This window comes from Onychostoma macrolepis, chromosome 05, assembly GCF_012432095.1.
Source record: "Onychostoma macrolepis isolate SWU-2019 chromosome 05, ASM1243209v1, whole genome shotgun sequence".
In the NCBI taxonomy this organism is placed as follows: Eukaryota; Metazoa; Chordata; class Actinopteri; order Cypriniformes; family Cyprinidae; genus Onychostoma; species Onychostoma macrolepis.
Window position 1 is genome coordinate 16,772,975 of NC_081159.1, and position 16,893 is coordinate 16,789,867.

At 37.0% G+C, this 16,893-nt stretch overlaps 1 long non-coding RNA gene across 1 annotated transcript; it reads left to right on the forward strand.

The window, feature by feature from the left end:
• Positions 1-12,016: 12,016 nt before the first annotated feature.
• Positions 12,017-12,885, forward strand: LOC131541154 (uncharacterized). Its single transcript, XR_009271416.1, has 3 exons — positions 12,017-12,155; positions 12,302-12,453; positions 12,626-12,885. It is a non-coding gene; the product is annotated as an uncharacterized LOC131541154 (long non-coding RNA).
• Positions 12,886-16,893: the final 4,008 nt, after the last annotated feature.

Genomic DNA, 16,893 nt, shown 5'->3' on the forward strand with positions numbered 1-16,893 from the left:
TGAATCTCCGCATTTCACTCGTGTTTGTTGGTTCACTCATATGTGTGATTGCCCGAACCTTTTCAGGATTGGCATGAACTCCTGACTCATCAAGTATCTGTCCAAGAAACTTCACACTCCTCTTGGAGAATTCGCATTTCTGATTGAGAGTCACTCCGCCCTTTTGCAGTTTTTGCAGCACCGCAAAGAGACGTTGGTCATGTTCTGTCTGGGAAGCTCCGAACACTAATATGTCATCCATGTGGCACAGAACACCCTCTAGACCCTCCAGCATCTGTGACATTCTCTTTTGGAAATGTTCTGGGGTCGAAGATATCCCAAAACAAAGTCAGTTGAAGCAGAATCTTCCAAAGGGAGTAATAAAGGTTGTGAGAAGGGTTGAATTCTGTGACAGAGGGATCTGCCAAAACCGTGAATTGGCATCCAATTTCAAAAAGACTTTGGCTCCTTTGAGCTGACCCAGAGAGTGTTCCACCGAAGGAAGAATGTATCTTTCCCTGTTTACTGCATTATTGAGTTCGGTTAGGTCCACACATATGCGTACTGCACCACTGGGAACAACAACCATACCTGCGCACCAGTCAGTTGGTTGTTCCACTCTGGTAATCACGCCTTGATTTTCCATGTGTTCCAATTCCTGGTTCACTTTTGACATTAGGGGCAGTGGAACGTGACGGGGAGTTGACAGTGAAAAGGGCTTGGCATCTGGCTTTAGAGATATCTCATACTCTTCTTGCATTTTCCCAAGACCCTGGAATAAATCAGGGAATTGCCTTTTAACTGACTCAAGACTATCGAGGTTCACCGTATCAATTCTTGATATAATCCCTAGAGCATGGATTGCTGGCCTCCCTAGCAGAGCCATTTTCAATCCTGAGATCACATAAATATCTTGGGTTGTGGTTTTACTTTTTGTGCTGATTTTTACTGTGCACAAACCCTTAAGCTGCAGTGAGTCTTGACCTGGTCCTAAAAGCATCTTTGAAGTTTTCTGTAATTTACCAAAATTTTCCTCCTTGAACAGCTCTTCCGAAACCACAGTGACATCTGCTCCCGTGTCCACTTTGAACAGCACATCTGAATCATTCACTTTAAGTTTTATTAGCCAGGGGGCATCACTCTGCTCTGTACTGACAGTGCCTAAGAATGCTATGCCACTCTCATGTTCCTCATGACTCATATTCAATTCACTTATGCCTCTGGACCTGCAAACTTTAGCATAATGCCCTTTTTTCCTACAAAGGTTGCAGTATGCCTGTTTTGCCGGGAAGTGAAATTTGCTGTGAGATGGAGTTTTTCCACACCTCTTGCATGGAATGGACTTTTCCGAAGCTGCCTGTTTCCCTGCCATTCTAGCAGGCCTCTTACTCTGCATCATGCCTCGTCCTTTATTGTAAGGTCTTTGTTGTGCATAAACAATGTCAATATTTGTTGCAGTGTCACTTTTGAAATTGGCTTTCAGCTCCTCTTGCTGTTTTTTTACCAGCTCACTTTGGCGTATGCGTATGACAGCCTTCTCTAAAGTGAGTTCGGGATCCATCTGAATTGTTCTGACAGTCTTTTATCTCTGAGTCCAACCACTAATCTGTCCCGAATCATTTCACTGTATAACTGTCCATACCCACAATGCTCTGCTAGGCAATGTAATGCTGTGATGAAATTATCTGCGGACTCTCCTGCTTCTTGCTGTCTCATGTTAAACTTTGCACGTTCAAATATTACATTTCTTCGTACTACAAAGTGTTCATTCAGTCTCTCTATGACAGTATTATACTCACTGAGCTGTTCTGAACTGAGTCGCAATGATGTGAGGATGTCCTCTGCCTCATCACCCATTGTATAAATGAGAGTATTAACAAGTCCAGATGCCACTCTAAATCTTTCAAATTTTTTACTCCACTTTGGCCATTCGTCTGGTTTTGAGAAGTCAGAGAATGAGAAGTCATTTTTGTGGTGGCGGTACCTGAAAACGATCCATTTTCTTTTATTCCGCAACTCTCTTCTGCATGTGCTGAACGCTCTCTTATCTCTGAAGTTTCACATTAAATAGCGTGAGTTGTATGCAACACTCTTGACGAAAGGGCTCTCCTCCTACGCCGTTCTTGTGCAATATTCTAACACCATGTTGCGTTAGGATGGCTATTTGTGCGAGTTTCGTGTTAAAACAAGCCAGGCGAGACGATTGTTATAACATGCAACTTTATTGTCTCAACTTCCCACTCCCCCACTAGTTGGCAGTAGTTAACCTTATCACCACAATTTCCATTATTTTTATTATTCGCTAAGAATTGTGGTTAATTTTTTTACTGCCATTATTCACATACCCCACTGCACTTATTCACATACCCCACTGCACATCACAAATGATGGACTCAGAAAGAGCAGGTGTGTTACTGGCCGCTGTTTTAATTTATTTACGTCTAATGAATAATGATTTTGTATGGCTGTATTCCACGCTTTTTTGGTGCCATAGAAATGTGATGGAATTTGTTTGCCTATACGCTGCCGTCGAGTTCTACTCGCCGTTTCTGGATGAGGGTAAGGAACAGAGACTGGTGACAGCGAGTTGTGTTTTCCCCAGAATGCGATGCTTTCTTCCCCGTCATCATTTGTAATGTCCGTATTATTACAGGTGCATGTCACGTTATTCATATATGTCACAAGCACATGCGCACTTTGGTCAGAGCAGCAATACTGCGATTAAGGTGTTTACATACCTGTATATTTCGATTATGAAATTTACGATATACGATATACGCCTGTATATACGATTATGCTTGCTGCGATTATGAGCTTAATCGCATTATTTAAATCGAAGTATTGCGTTTACATGAGGTAGAGATTAATCACAATAAAATCTCATTATAATCGCATTAAGAGGGTGCATGTAAACGCACTCAATGTTAAATAGACCCTGGACCCGAAGTAATAGATTGGGACCCGACCCGGACCCGGCTGACCATTTAAAATATAGAGCCGTACAGGTCCCGGGTCCTCCGTGAAGACCACTAGCTCAAGGTACTTCTTTAGCGTCATTTTTCCTTACGTCAGCCTTGGTTGTGAAATGCAGTTGGCTCGTGTGTGTCTCATGACCGATTGCACCATGCTGCGGGATGGGAGAATGCTTTTGAATGAGATGTGAGCACTTTAACAGAGCGGGATCATTTTCAGCAATTAAAACCTTATGTTTTGCTCTCTTCTTCTCATAAAGACTTCGTATGGCTTCAGAAGATTTGGAATCAGTCCCGGCGCCATGGACGGGCAATGGGGGGCCTGGCCCGCCCTGTGAGTCACTAGTGCCCGCCCTGGACGAGCCTGCTGAGTAAAGAAAACGCTGTACTATTCAAACATCAATTATTATTTATTTACCCTTGCATCGCGAAAAAGCAGATATCTGTCTCCTCCAGGCTGTGCATTGCCCGTCAATCTGAATGGAGGCGGGGTGAAGTTACGAGCTTTCGCTGAGAGCTTGAGGATCCAATGGCGTTACGAAGTTTTACTGACAAGCTCTTTTTAATTATTGGCATTGGTTAAACCTTTTAAAACCCTCTGATTTCAAATAATAATGATGAATTATAATAGAGATATAAAGTATGGATAATTTTTCATTAATTTTTTCTGACTGGGCTAGGGTATGGCAAGAGGCCAGCGTCACATTTTCAGTCGTGATGGTATTCAGCACTCTTGGTCGTGTGATGTTGCTTAACTGCAGTGGCGCCTGCAGGTGTACGGCTGTACGCACTGTGCGTACCATGAGCGCTCAGACTGACCTGAGATTTGCCCCGCAAACATTTCAGCAGTAAATTATAGGTCCGTGTGTCCCGTATTTCTGTCGACTGAACCAGCCATGCCAATAATAATGAATGTATCAGTCTTTTGCATGCCAAAGTCAATTTCTGCTTATAAACATTGCGTCAAATAGAAACAGAAAATCGTGCTACACGCACTTTCGTGAGATCGGGTTAGACTACAACAATTAATTTGTAGCCTATTTTACAAATGGGAATACAACCAATTGATGACAATGTTTTACATTCAAGCTACCCGTAAAATTTATAGTGAAAAGTTCTTTAAAATCATCTGGAATGCAATTAATAATTTTAAAAGCTGTTTTGTTGCATGGATTAAAAAATAGGCTAATAAATAATTCACACATCAGACAAAATTGCATTCCAGAAAATCCTTTAAATCTTAAGGAATTCAGAGCAGAGCAACATAAAAATCAGAAAAAAATATAATCGGGCCTGTTTTAGGCTTTTCCTTATTTTTATATTTTAGACAGTGATGAAAAATGACTCGCCATCTCCTCATTGGACGTGCCTTTAGAGAGAAATGCATCTTTACGGATTACATAATGAAAGAGCTTTTGTTTTCGATTTGAATTATTTCGTTTTAAAGTAGTAATTTAAAGCTTTTTATAGATATATTTATTATATTTGTGACTCAATTCGTTGAGTTTCGGTTCATCGTTGTGAAGCACTCCTATTCAAGACGACATGGCAAGCGCATCCTCTGTTTTCCTATTTATTTTAATAAAAGCACAACGTTTTGTTGATATTGTGAATGCACATAAATAAAAGTAGACCCTTTACAGTTCCGAATGATGTATTACTCTTACCTTTATAAGCAAAAATTACGGCGTATTTTAAGTTGTTTCCACTATCAAGAAAAAATGCAAGTGACCGCTCTGGCGCCTCCATGTCCTGCAAAGTGGCTTCAGCTTCCACTCTTCACACAAACGATTATATATGCACCTAGCGCACATTTATATAGTTCAAACATTTAAACTAACATTGTGATGCTTGAACTGTTTCTATATATTTTATTTTAGGCAAGTCGTGGTGCTTAGAGAAGGCTAAATTGATCAAACATAGGCTATGATCAGCTCACTGTCTGCCGCTGGCCGCTTGGTCGTTACTTAAAAAAAACCTTACATTTAACGAACAAAAAGTGCTCCAAACGTTTTTATATTAGCTTTATAAAAAATGAAACGAAATATAATATAATGTGTGTTTAGACTGCTTCAGTAGGCTAGGTCCAATCTTTACGACTCCTCTGTCTGTTGTATTGCGTCAGTGGAGTGGTACGTCAATTCTTCCTTGTTTTTTGTCCATTTAATTCATAATCAATGATATTATGCATTGCAATGAGGTTGATCTCATTTGTGCCCCCCTGAAAAAATGAAATGCCCGTCCGTGAATTTGTGGCTGGCGCCGGGTCTGCTTGGAATGCAACACGACTTGTTTGTAATGCTTTTATACTGCTTGTTTATGGTCAGTTTTTGCAAAAAAATACCTCTGACTGCACTTATATTTGCCTGTTACGTGTTTTATATTGTTCAGAACTGGGTAGGTTTAGGGTAGGGGTGGGGTTAGGTGCTCCAATAAAAGTATAAATTTATATAAAATTATTTCTATTTTTTACAAATGCATGCAAACCATAAAACTAAGACAAACAACGGAGGACCCTGCAAGTTGAAAAATGACGTTGGACGTTCAATATTCGCATATTTAGGGATCATCTCTAAAGTTACATGCGATATTGGTATACACTTTTCTAACTTCAATAGCATATGAGCATAATGACTTACATTCATAAAAACAACTGTAAACTGTACATCTAGGTGTCAACTATAATGCACAGCTTTTACGTTTTTGGTGTTTATTAACGTAAACTGTAAATCATTTATTAAATATTCTATTTTTTCACTACCAAATGGGCTCAAATGCAAAATATGCCATAGTTTAAAGCTCAATAGCATTTGAGGAGAATAACTTACAGTCATAACACAAACTGTAAACTGTTCATCTAGGTGTCAACTATAATGCACACCTTTTACAATTTTGATATTTATTAAAATAAACTGTAAATCAAATGTAAAAATTGCTATTTTACAGTACCGAATGGGCTCCAACGCAAATTTAAAGCCCAATGAGCTTTAAATTATGGCATATTTTTGTATTTGAGCCCATTCGGTAGTGAAAAAATTGAATATTTAATAAATGATTTACAGTTTACTTTAATAAACACCAAAAATGTAAAAGCTGTGCATTATAGTTGACACCTAGATGAACAGTTTACAGTTTGTTTTATGACTGTAAATCATTCTGCTCAAATGCTATTGAGCTTTAAATTATGGCATATTTTGCATTTGAGCCTATTCGGTAGTGAAAAATTGCTATTTTTACATATGATTTACAGTAGATTTTAATAAATATCTCAAATGTAAAAAGTGTGCATTATAGTTGACACCTAGATGAACAGTTTACAGTTTGTGTTATGACTGTAAGTCATTCTGCTCATATGCTATTGAAGTTAGAAAAGTGTATACCAATATCGCATGTAACTTCAGAGACAGTCCCTAAATATGCGAATATCGAACATCCAGTCAAAGAACCATTCAGTCAAAGGTTCTTTAAAGAACCATCTCTTCCTTACCTTTTTACAATCTGAAGAACCTTCTTTCACCACAAAGAACCTTTCGTGAAACAGAAAGGTTCTTCAGATGTTAAAGGTTCTTTATGGAACCATTTAGACAAAAAGGTTCTTCTATGGCATTTATAGTGAAGCACCTTTATTTTTAAGAGTGTAAGTAAATTATGACCAAACTTTAATGTAATTTTTGGATAAACTGTCCTATTTCTGGTCTTAGAGAATGCTGGTAGAATATGCATCATTTAAAGATTTTTCATACTTTATTATTTTATTTATTTATTTACTTACTATTATTATTATTTACTTTTCAGCTCTGACTTTATACTACTGTATTCATTATACCTTTAATTATTGTTTGTAGCTGGATATCCCAAAAATGTGTGAAACAATGTGTGTCATCATACCTTTTCAAATAAATAAATCAAATAATTAAACATTTTCACTAATATCAACCACATATGCGTATGTTTTGTGTGGAGTTCATATTATATTGAGACCTGGTGACCGTGGGAACACAATAATACTCTCTTGCTCTTTCTTTGTTACTAAGCCACCACCAGCAATAGAGATCAGATGCCAAATTTAAATATCTTGCACATTGTCAGTTCTTTATTTTTGTAGAAGGCAAGGCCTAACCCTAACGTCACTGTACACGCTTTTCATTTGCAAAACATGCTAAGCATACAGCTTAACTGTTGTTTTTTTAAAAATTGCAGTCCAAGTCTGCTTTGGCAGTCATTTGTTTGTCTTGTTTGTTTGGTATATGTGTGAAGATAACAGGAAGAATGGATCACTAACTCAAACTTCCTCTATCTGAGTGCTTCCAATTCGTTATTCACCACACACTGACAAAGAAATGACTCATTTCCCAGAAAACAGTACTGAATTCCAATATAATGATTTTTAAAAAAATGTTATGCAATATTTGATTCATTTTGTAATATTCTATTCCAGGCTTTCCTGGTTTTGGATTTGGTGCCTATTATTCACTATCTCAGAGCCACATTTTGAAGAATGAATTATGAAGTTGGTTCTTGAACTATTCAATACTATGAACCTACTTCTATGACCTCTGAAATGGGAGACTGTTCCACAAACTTGGGGCCAAAACAAGCACAGAAGAATCTCAGCTGTCTCAATGGGGAGTAGGGGGGTCAAAAGATTATTTAGGGGCAAGCCCAAACAAGGCCTCAATGCAAACAGAATCTTAAAATCAATACGAAACTTCACAGGCAAGAAACAGAGTAACGCACTCTCTTTTTTTGGTCACTGTTAAGAATCTAGCAGCAGCATTCTGCACCAGCTGTAGAGATAATTGAGGTAAATCGACATAAAGTGCATTACAACAGTCAAGCCTTGATCTATTAAGGGCATGATCCATGAATCACTATTTCCATGTCATTCCTGGAAAAGAACGACTTCAATTTAGTGATAGCCTTGAGATGTAAAAAGCTGCTCCTGACAGCACTAATTTGCTCTTCAAATAATAGGTGTGCTCTTCTGAGGTCTGGTGTGTGGTGAGCTCACTGGCCCTGACGCCGTTGTCTTGTGGCTGCCGTGTGCCGTCGCATCATCCAATGATGCTGCACACTGGTGGTGGTTGAGAAGAGACACCCCCCCCCCCCCCCATATGATTGTAAAGCGCTTTGAGTGTACAGCAATACACAATAAAGCACTATATAAATGCCTCATTCATTCATAAAATTTGGATATTATATTTCTGAATAATTTAGCTCACTGGAGCTCAATAAGCTTTTCATTTACTAAACATGCTAAGCACAAAGATAGACTGTTTTTTTTTTTTTCTTTTGGTCAGGTAGAGCAGTCCAAGTCTGCTTTGGGAGTCATTCATTTATCTTGGTATACGTGTGAAAATAACAGGGAGAATGGATTGCTAACTCAAACGTCCAATTCATTAGAGAAATGACTCATTTCCCAGGATAGTAATGAATTCCAATGTAGTGAATTTGTCTTTTTTATGCTATTTGATTTATTTTGTAATATTCTATTCCAGGCTTATCTGGTTTTGGTGCCAGAGGCACATTTTGATTAATATATTATGAAGTTGGTTCTTGAACTATTCAGTTCAATTCGTTTCATTTTATTTTTAAATCACATTTACAGTGATGGCCAAAATTATTAGAACACTAGTTTTTTCACCAGATAAAAAATAGTTTTAAGTCAGATATTTCTGTATTTTGCTGTAGTGTGTCAGTAGGAAATATCAGTTTACATTTCCAAACATTCATTTTGCCATTAATTGTAATAATCCAGTGAGTTTTTTTGTTTGCACAAGGAGTCTAAAACAGCCAGTGCTCCACACAGAGATCTGATCTCATCATCATCCAGTCTGTTTGGAATGACATGAAGAAACAGAACAAACTGAGACAGACTCAATCCAGAAGAACTTTGGCAATGTTTCCAAGACGCTTCAAGAATCCTACCTGCAAAGCTACAGTACTGTTAAAAGTTTTAGGCATTTGTGTAAAAATGCTGTAAAATGAGGATGCTGTCAAAAATAATGTCGTAAATAGATTTTCTTTATCAATTAACTTCTATTAACTAAATTAAATCAGCAAGTAGGGTTTCAAGATGTCTCCCACAATAAATTAAATCATTTGGTGTGACCATCATTTGCGTTTAAAGCAGCTTTTGCCTTAGGTGCACTTAGTTTTTCAGGTAGCTTTGCTATGGTTGGCCCCTATGGTTTCCAAGCCCCCTGAACATTGACTCGGGTCCCCCTCGGTAAAAAATGTGTCCCGGGCCCCCTCTCCCTCGCTGGGCCCTTGAAATCGTCCTAACCTTCCCCACCGTTAAATTATGTTGTTGAATAAATTATTTTATTATTGTTTTCTTTGTGCACAAAAAGTACTCTCGTAGCTTCGTAAAATTACACTTGAACCCCTGATGTCACATGGACTATTTTACCAATGTCCTTGCTACGTTTCTGTGCGTTGATCGTGGTAATATCAGGGTCAGAGAGCTCTCAGATTCCATCAAAAATATTTTAATTTGTGTTCCGAAGATGAACGAAAGTCTTACAGATTTGGAACGACATGAGGATGAGTAATTAATGGCAGAATTTTCATTTTTTGGGTGAACTAACACTGTAAAAAACAACCTATAGAATCTAAAATTGAGGTAACAATTTGCACTCACTTTGTTTGGGTAGATTCCATCCTATGTATTGAGTAAAGAGTACCTAAATTTTACAGCTATGACAAACTAAAAGAAATTAGGTAATGTCTACCTAATATTTCTCATTAAATTACATGACTAATTACTTATAAAAATTGAGTAACTCTATTGTTAGCAGGCAACAGTTTATCTACTAAATTATTATTAATAATGATTAGCCAATATAAATAATTACACATTACTTATTCAGGGAAGGTTGAATTTACTTAAAAATGGTCAGACGCAGGAGATTGCATCAATTGCTTTTTTATTGACCAAATAACATTTTATTTTTAAAAACATTTAAAACTAATTAATGTAGGTACAAAATAACCCCTTACAATAAAATTCATGTGAAATACATTATCATAATGTAACATAAAGCTTCTTGAACATATTCCATTCAAAAATGAACCAAAGTCTTCATGAGATGTCAAAATATACATTAGAAGCAAGATTCCTAAATACGGTTTCTTCACGTTATCATTTCAAACAATAAGTGTTTAGATTTAATGTGTGGCTACAATACTTGCAACACTAGAAAATGAAAGGAGACACTGAAATGAGAGGAGAGACTGATCTTATTTACCTCAATAGACTGGCATGCTATATGGATGCAAACAAACATTTCAATTTCAACTTCATTTAAAACTAATTACCGTAAGTGCAAAAAAACGCTCTTACATTCAATTTTAAGTGACATACAACATCATATTACATATAACTCACATTACATGTAACTTCTTAAACATTTACTATTTGAAAATAAAACAATGTCTTCATTGGATGAAGCAAACAATCAGAGCCTGAACTTACAGTACAGACAGCTCATTCCATTAGTTTATGCTTGAGGCTTAGGACCTTCTTCAGCAGTTTTGCTTCGTCAAGTTCCAAAAAAAGTTTCTGGAACACTTCAAAGGTGTACTTCAGGTTTTTGTGATACTCAAGGTTGAAGGCATAGATCAATCCCATCAACAGTATGCACGCTGTGGTTCTGTTTCCACAACCGTTCTAATACTAATTACTAATACGGGGTCGAGGGCACCGCAGTGCTGTGTTAGTTCACCCATTTTGTTTATGTTATATACTAATGAATGTGTCTCAGGTCAGGATAATAATACAGTTCATTTACTGTATATGTACTCAATACTTGGTAGGGGCTCCTTTTGCTTTAATTACTGCCTCAATTCGGCGTGGCATGGAGGTGATCAGTTTGTGGCACTGCTGAGGTGGTATGGAAGCCCAGGTTTCTTTGACAGTGGCCTTCAGCTCATCTGCATTGTTGGGTCTGGTGTCTCTCATCTTCCTCTTGACAATTCCCCATAGATTCTCTATGGGGCTCAGGTCTGGTGAGTTTGCTGGCCAATCAAGCACAGTAACACTATGGTCATTGAACCAGCTTTTGGTACCTTTGGCAGTGTGGGCAGGTGCCAAGTCCTGCTGGAAAATGAAATCAGCATCTCCATAAAGCTTGTCAGCAGAAGGAAGCATGAAGTGCTCTAAAATCTCCTGGTAGATGGCTGCGTTGATTGTGGACTTCAGAAAACACAGTGGACCAACACCAGCAGATGACATGGCAGCCCAAATCATCACAGACTGTGGAAACTTCACACTGGACTTCAAGCAACATGGATTCTGTGCCTCTCCACTCTTCCTCCAGACTCTGGGACCTTGATTTCTAAATGAAATGCAAAATTTACTTTCATCTGAAAAGAGGACTTTGGACCACTGAGCAACAGTCCAGTTCTTTTTCTCCACAACCCAGGTAAGACGCTTCTGACAATGTTTCTGGTTCAGAAGTGGCTTGGTAGCCCTTTTCCTGAAGACGTCTGAGCGTGGTGACTCTTGATGCACTGACTCCAGCTTCAGTTCTCTCCTTGTGAAGCTTTCACAAGTGTTTGAATCAGCTTTGCTTGACTGTATTCTCAAGCTTGCGGTCATCCCTGTTGCTTGTGCACCTTTTCCTACACAAATTTTGCATTTAATATGCTTTGATACAGCACTCTGTAAACAGCCACACCTTTCAGTAATGACCCTCTGTGACTTACCCTCTTTGTGGAGGGCGTCGATGTTCGTCTTCTGGATCATTGTCAAGTCAGCAGTCTTCTCCATTATTATGGTTTCAAAGAACAAGAGATACCCAGAATTTATACTGTAGGGATTGTCATTAATTTAAACTCAAATTTAAATATTCTAATATTTTGAGATACTGATTTTTGACTTTCATGAGCTGTAAGCTCTAATCATCAAAATTAAAACAAAAAAAAACTTTTGAAATGTTTTACTTTACATGCAATGAATCTAAAATATATGAAAGTTTCACTTTTTGAAATAACTTACAAGAAAAAATGAACTTTTTCACGACATTCTAATTTATTGAGATGCACCTGTATATGCCTTTTTGGGTGTTCATTTTGGTCTTATGTAAATGCATTTTTTTTTAAATCAAGATAATTTTCATTATTTCTTGTAGGTGCAAAGAATAGCAGCTGATGTGGAGAAATGTTTGATGCTTCAAGACTCTCTGAAGCTGATTATATTAGGTAATGTATTTCTGCATGTAATGTATTAATGTATGTATATACAACATTCTGTTGTAAATCATTTGATAAACTTGTATTTTAGATTACATTTTATATTGAAATACTGTATTGTAAGTTACATTATTGCTTATATTTATTCATTTCAGGTGCACCCAGTGGCTTTTGACTAGGCCTATTCGAGGGTCACATGGTTGTGAATTCATACCTCAACTTTGCGGCTGGATTTTCAATCTTATTACAACTTCAGCCTGGCGTCCCGGGAGCAGGCGTCTTTTGCACACTTGAATTAATTTCAAAGGTAACATGTTTTACTTGAGTAATTTCATTTGTGAAAAAGCTTACTTATTGAGTTTAAGTACTGGTAAATGCTGATTGTATTGTATAAGTGACATTTTTACATTTATTTTATTGAGCTAGTTTCATTCAATACTGAACTTTATTCTAAAGCTTCTGCTTGTTTTTATGTGCAGATGTTTTGTTGGAATCACAACACTCACTGGATACAAGACGGATATACAGAGGCAAAACAAGTGGAAAGGTCTCAGAGAAGAGGGACAACCCTCATGTGTGTGCTCATCTCAGAAAGTTGATGGACTTTCAGTATGTATTTATTAAATTGTCTTTTGCAGGAATATTCTAAATTTAATATAACATAAGCTCAAACAACAGAATTTGTGGTATAATGTTGATTCCAGCATTTTATTTTAATCCTTTAACCAAAATTATACAAATTCTGTTGATTGACCTTAATTTTTTTTATAGAAAGTTAATGTTCTACTCAGAATATGGCTTATTTGTTGTGATATAACAGTTATTTGTAGTTATTTTGTGATGCTATGTTATTTTTATGATAAGATTTTAACTGTTGAAAGACTGGCATTTTCATTTTTTACCAGTAAAAGCCTTGCAATGTCTTTCTGCCAGTTTTAATAAATATTTATTTGCAACATCTTTGACTTGGTTTTTATTCATTTGTAAATGTATTAAGATAGTTCTCATGATAATTCATTTAAATCAGTATTTTACAGTTTACTGTTAAAATTATTCTTTGCAGCATTTTCATTGTTAAATTATTACAACATCATCTTGGATTTAGGGGTATTTACAGGATTTTATTGGCAACTTTTGTTGCCAGGTAAATACTGTACTTTAGTGAGATTACAAAATATTGCTGTAAAATATATTTACAGGATTTTATTGGCAACTTTTGTTGCCAGGTAAATACTGTACTTTCATGAGATATAAAATATTGATGTAATATAAACTACAAGTTTAATTCAATGTTACTGTAAAAAATACTACAAATTACTGTATTTCACATACAGCAATTAACTGCAATTTGCTTTGCAGTATGTATAGACCTTTTTCCTGAATAACCAATGAGCGGCACCATGATGGATTCTAACTTCCGTTTGGGTGCTCTCGTGTTCCGGTCTCCATAGAAATCCGTTAAAACGGGGTAAAAAAAAACTACATATAAAAATGTGCAGAGGGTTGCTGTGCTGTTGTTGGCTGCCACAGTAACGGCAGTAAGCGAAGGAATTCCTTTAAAGTACTTGTTTTGCGTATCAGAAAATCTGTCTTGTCAGGCACTGTGGCTTGCAGCGTTTAAGTTAAAATACTGAGTGTGAAATAATAATATGTTAAAATAACGTTTGCTCTTATCATTCTGTGTACAAATTCCCATGAACTTCACCCCGATCGGGAGCTGTATGTGCACTCATCTGTTCTCAATGCAGCTAACCTCGCGTCGCTTCATGTCATCTTCCCACTCATTGAACTATGACTGGTCCTTTACTGCAAAAAGACGGTCATTGCGACACTGTAAAGTGATGAAACAATGGCGCCACATGATTTTTTAAAATGACTTTCATAGGTTTCACATTATATTATCGGCTCTGAAAATATGTAAATGTGATTAGAAACCGGAAATGTAAAGCACCGTTCTAATCGGGGGAGACTTCCGCGTTCAGAAAAAGGTAGGCCTACTGTAATCCATTTTACACCATTTTTACAAGATTTTATTGGCAACTTTTTGGCCAGTAACATCCTGTAAATTCTACGGTACATTTTTTTACAGTGCATGTTAGAATAGAAAAGGGTCCTGTCCAAACTGTTGCTTTAAAATTAGAAGCACACAATTCCCTAGAATATCATTATATGCTTAAACATTAAGATTTGTACTCATGGAAATTACTAAAGTAGTCAAACCTGTTCATTAGAAGGGGGTGACCCAATACTTTTGGCAATATAGTGTATATCAGGCAAGAACGGGACCAAATTCCAACACCAAAACTCCAGAAACTCATAACCTCGATGCCCAGACGTCTTTCAACTGTTTTGAAAAGAAGAGGAGATGCTACACCTTGGTATACATGCCCCCGTCTCAACTATTTTGAGACCTGTAGCAGGCATAAAATTTGAAATGAGCTCATTTTGTGCATAAAATTTTAAAATTTCTCAGTTTAAACATTATCTATGTTCTATTGTGAATAAAATATTGGCTCGCGTGATTTGAAAGTCTTTTAGTTTTCATTTTATTCAAATTTAAGAAACGTCCCAACATTTCCGGAATTCGGGTTGTAATAAAAATCTTAAAAACCAAAGTGAGGGTGCTTTTACACTGACGATTTAGCTCAAAACAGGCAAAAAAAAAAAAAAGTTGTTTTCTTTTTGCAAAAAAAACCTGGCAAAGTGAAAGCTGTCATCGTGACCTGGGAGTGCACTGGGGTGCTGTGAACTTGTTCAGGAAGTAAAGTAACCTGCATGCATTTTAGATGACAACACCATTACTTCGCTAAAATGTGTAGGGGATGAAATCATAATGTCAATTCATATTATACAGTACATCTAACTATACTGATTTGCTTTATTTGAGATGATTTTCATTTCTCTCCAGGGTGTCAGAAGAAACTAGAGCAGAACAAACACGAGCACAAATTACAACAAACTTTTGGTAAACTGCCCAGCACTGCCTGAGCAAAGGCACACACGTATACCTCAAATACATGTACTAAACTCCATGGCATCTGCTGGCATCGCTGAATAATGAACAAACGTGCCATTCACAGTAACCATGACATTGCTCTCCAGAGTCCAGACACCTATAAATGAATGATAACTGCTGTTTTTTCATGCTGCATGACAATTCTGTGGACATAAAATAATTTACAGGAAAACAAAATACGGCTTATTATATTTTGTACCATACCATATAAACAATTTGCAAATCAAACAAATCCAAATGACTCATCAACTTGTAGGGATGAAAATCAACAAAGATATTTGTTTCCCCTTCCCACACCTCGATTCCTTAACGAAAGAGCTATTTCAAATTCCTAAGGACACAGAGGTGCTGATAGTGATGATAGCCTGTATAGATCAAGGTGTGGATAACTGGGGGATCTTCTAATTGTCACAACTTTAGTACAGTGGGGAAAGCTGTTAATTGGTTAGGTTGAATGTCTCAGATTAGGTTTCTAGTCACATGGTCAAGGAAGGGATAAAGAAGATTCAACTGTTGCTCTTCTCTTTTTTGCATAAAAAATGATTAGAGTGCATAAGCTCAGAATAATGAGGCCTACAACCAGTAAATTCCAAAAAGAAATACAAACCATGTGTGAATCCAATATTTGACAATAATATAGCATAATTGATGAGCGGTTTTGCGTAGGCTAGTCATTTTTAGTTTTGTGTAAGCCAGTCATTTTTGACCAGAAACACCACACATTTAACAAGGTGGGGGAAAAACATTCCAACAAACAACAATAATTATGCATTTGGTAAACTGTTATTCCCTGTATAAGCAAAATCAGTAGGTTTCAGTGCAACACAATGACAAAATCCGGAACTCAAAATGAGGGTCAATTTAAAAGGGAGGTTTATTCATGAGAAATCAGTTTATAGTTGTATAAAAAATGCGGCTATATTGAAATTATACTCCAAGACCACTTTAGCGTTAAATTGAGCAGCTGTTCTCTATTATTATGAAGCTGATGTTTATGAACACCACATCTTCTCCAACATCACTGGGAAATTTCAGAAGAAAGCACTGAGCATATTTATTTTCCTGTAATGCTCTCAATGAGTTTCTACAAACTGTACTCCAGTCCAGGTATCTGAATAAAGAGGCAAAATTAAACCATACTCTTAATGGTCACAGTGCTTCATGGCTGCCCAAATGTTAATAAAAAAAGGATTTTCTAAAAGCCAACCAGCACATCACAAAGTAACAGGGTATATGCAGGAATCCTGAAGTTAATTTCAATACCTTTTTAAGACTTTTTGAAGACCTTCTCAAAATATTTTAAGACCTCATCGCACTTCAAGTTCTAATCAGCAACAAACCTTTAACTTAATAAACAGTTGTGGTTTGCAAATAAATCTATAGAGCACAACCATACAACAGAACTCAGAAAGGCTCGGAAGAAACAAAGCGCAAAAGAATAAATTGAAGCAATGGCAAGGTTTATTAAAATATACATTAACAAAGAGCAACAGTGAATCATATACTGATTCAAACTCCTGACATGTGCCTGACAAGTTCAGCTGTCGTGTTACTGTTAGGTAGTGGTGTCGCTGTTGGAGCACAAAAACTGGCGATGGACAGCTGCGACTGCTCTCTGCAGCCAACGGCGGCCTTGTGGCTAGCACCGTGCATGTGGGACTTGACAGCGTTGATGCCCATCGAGGCTACGCTAATCTTCTTTTACAATATGTACAGTAAGCCTCGGTTGTT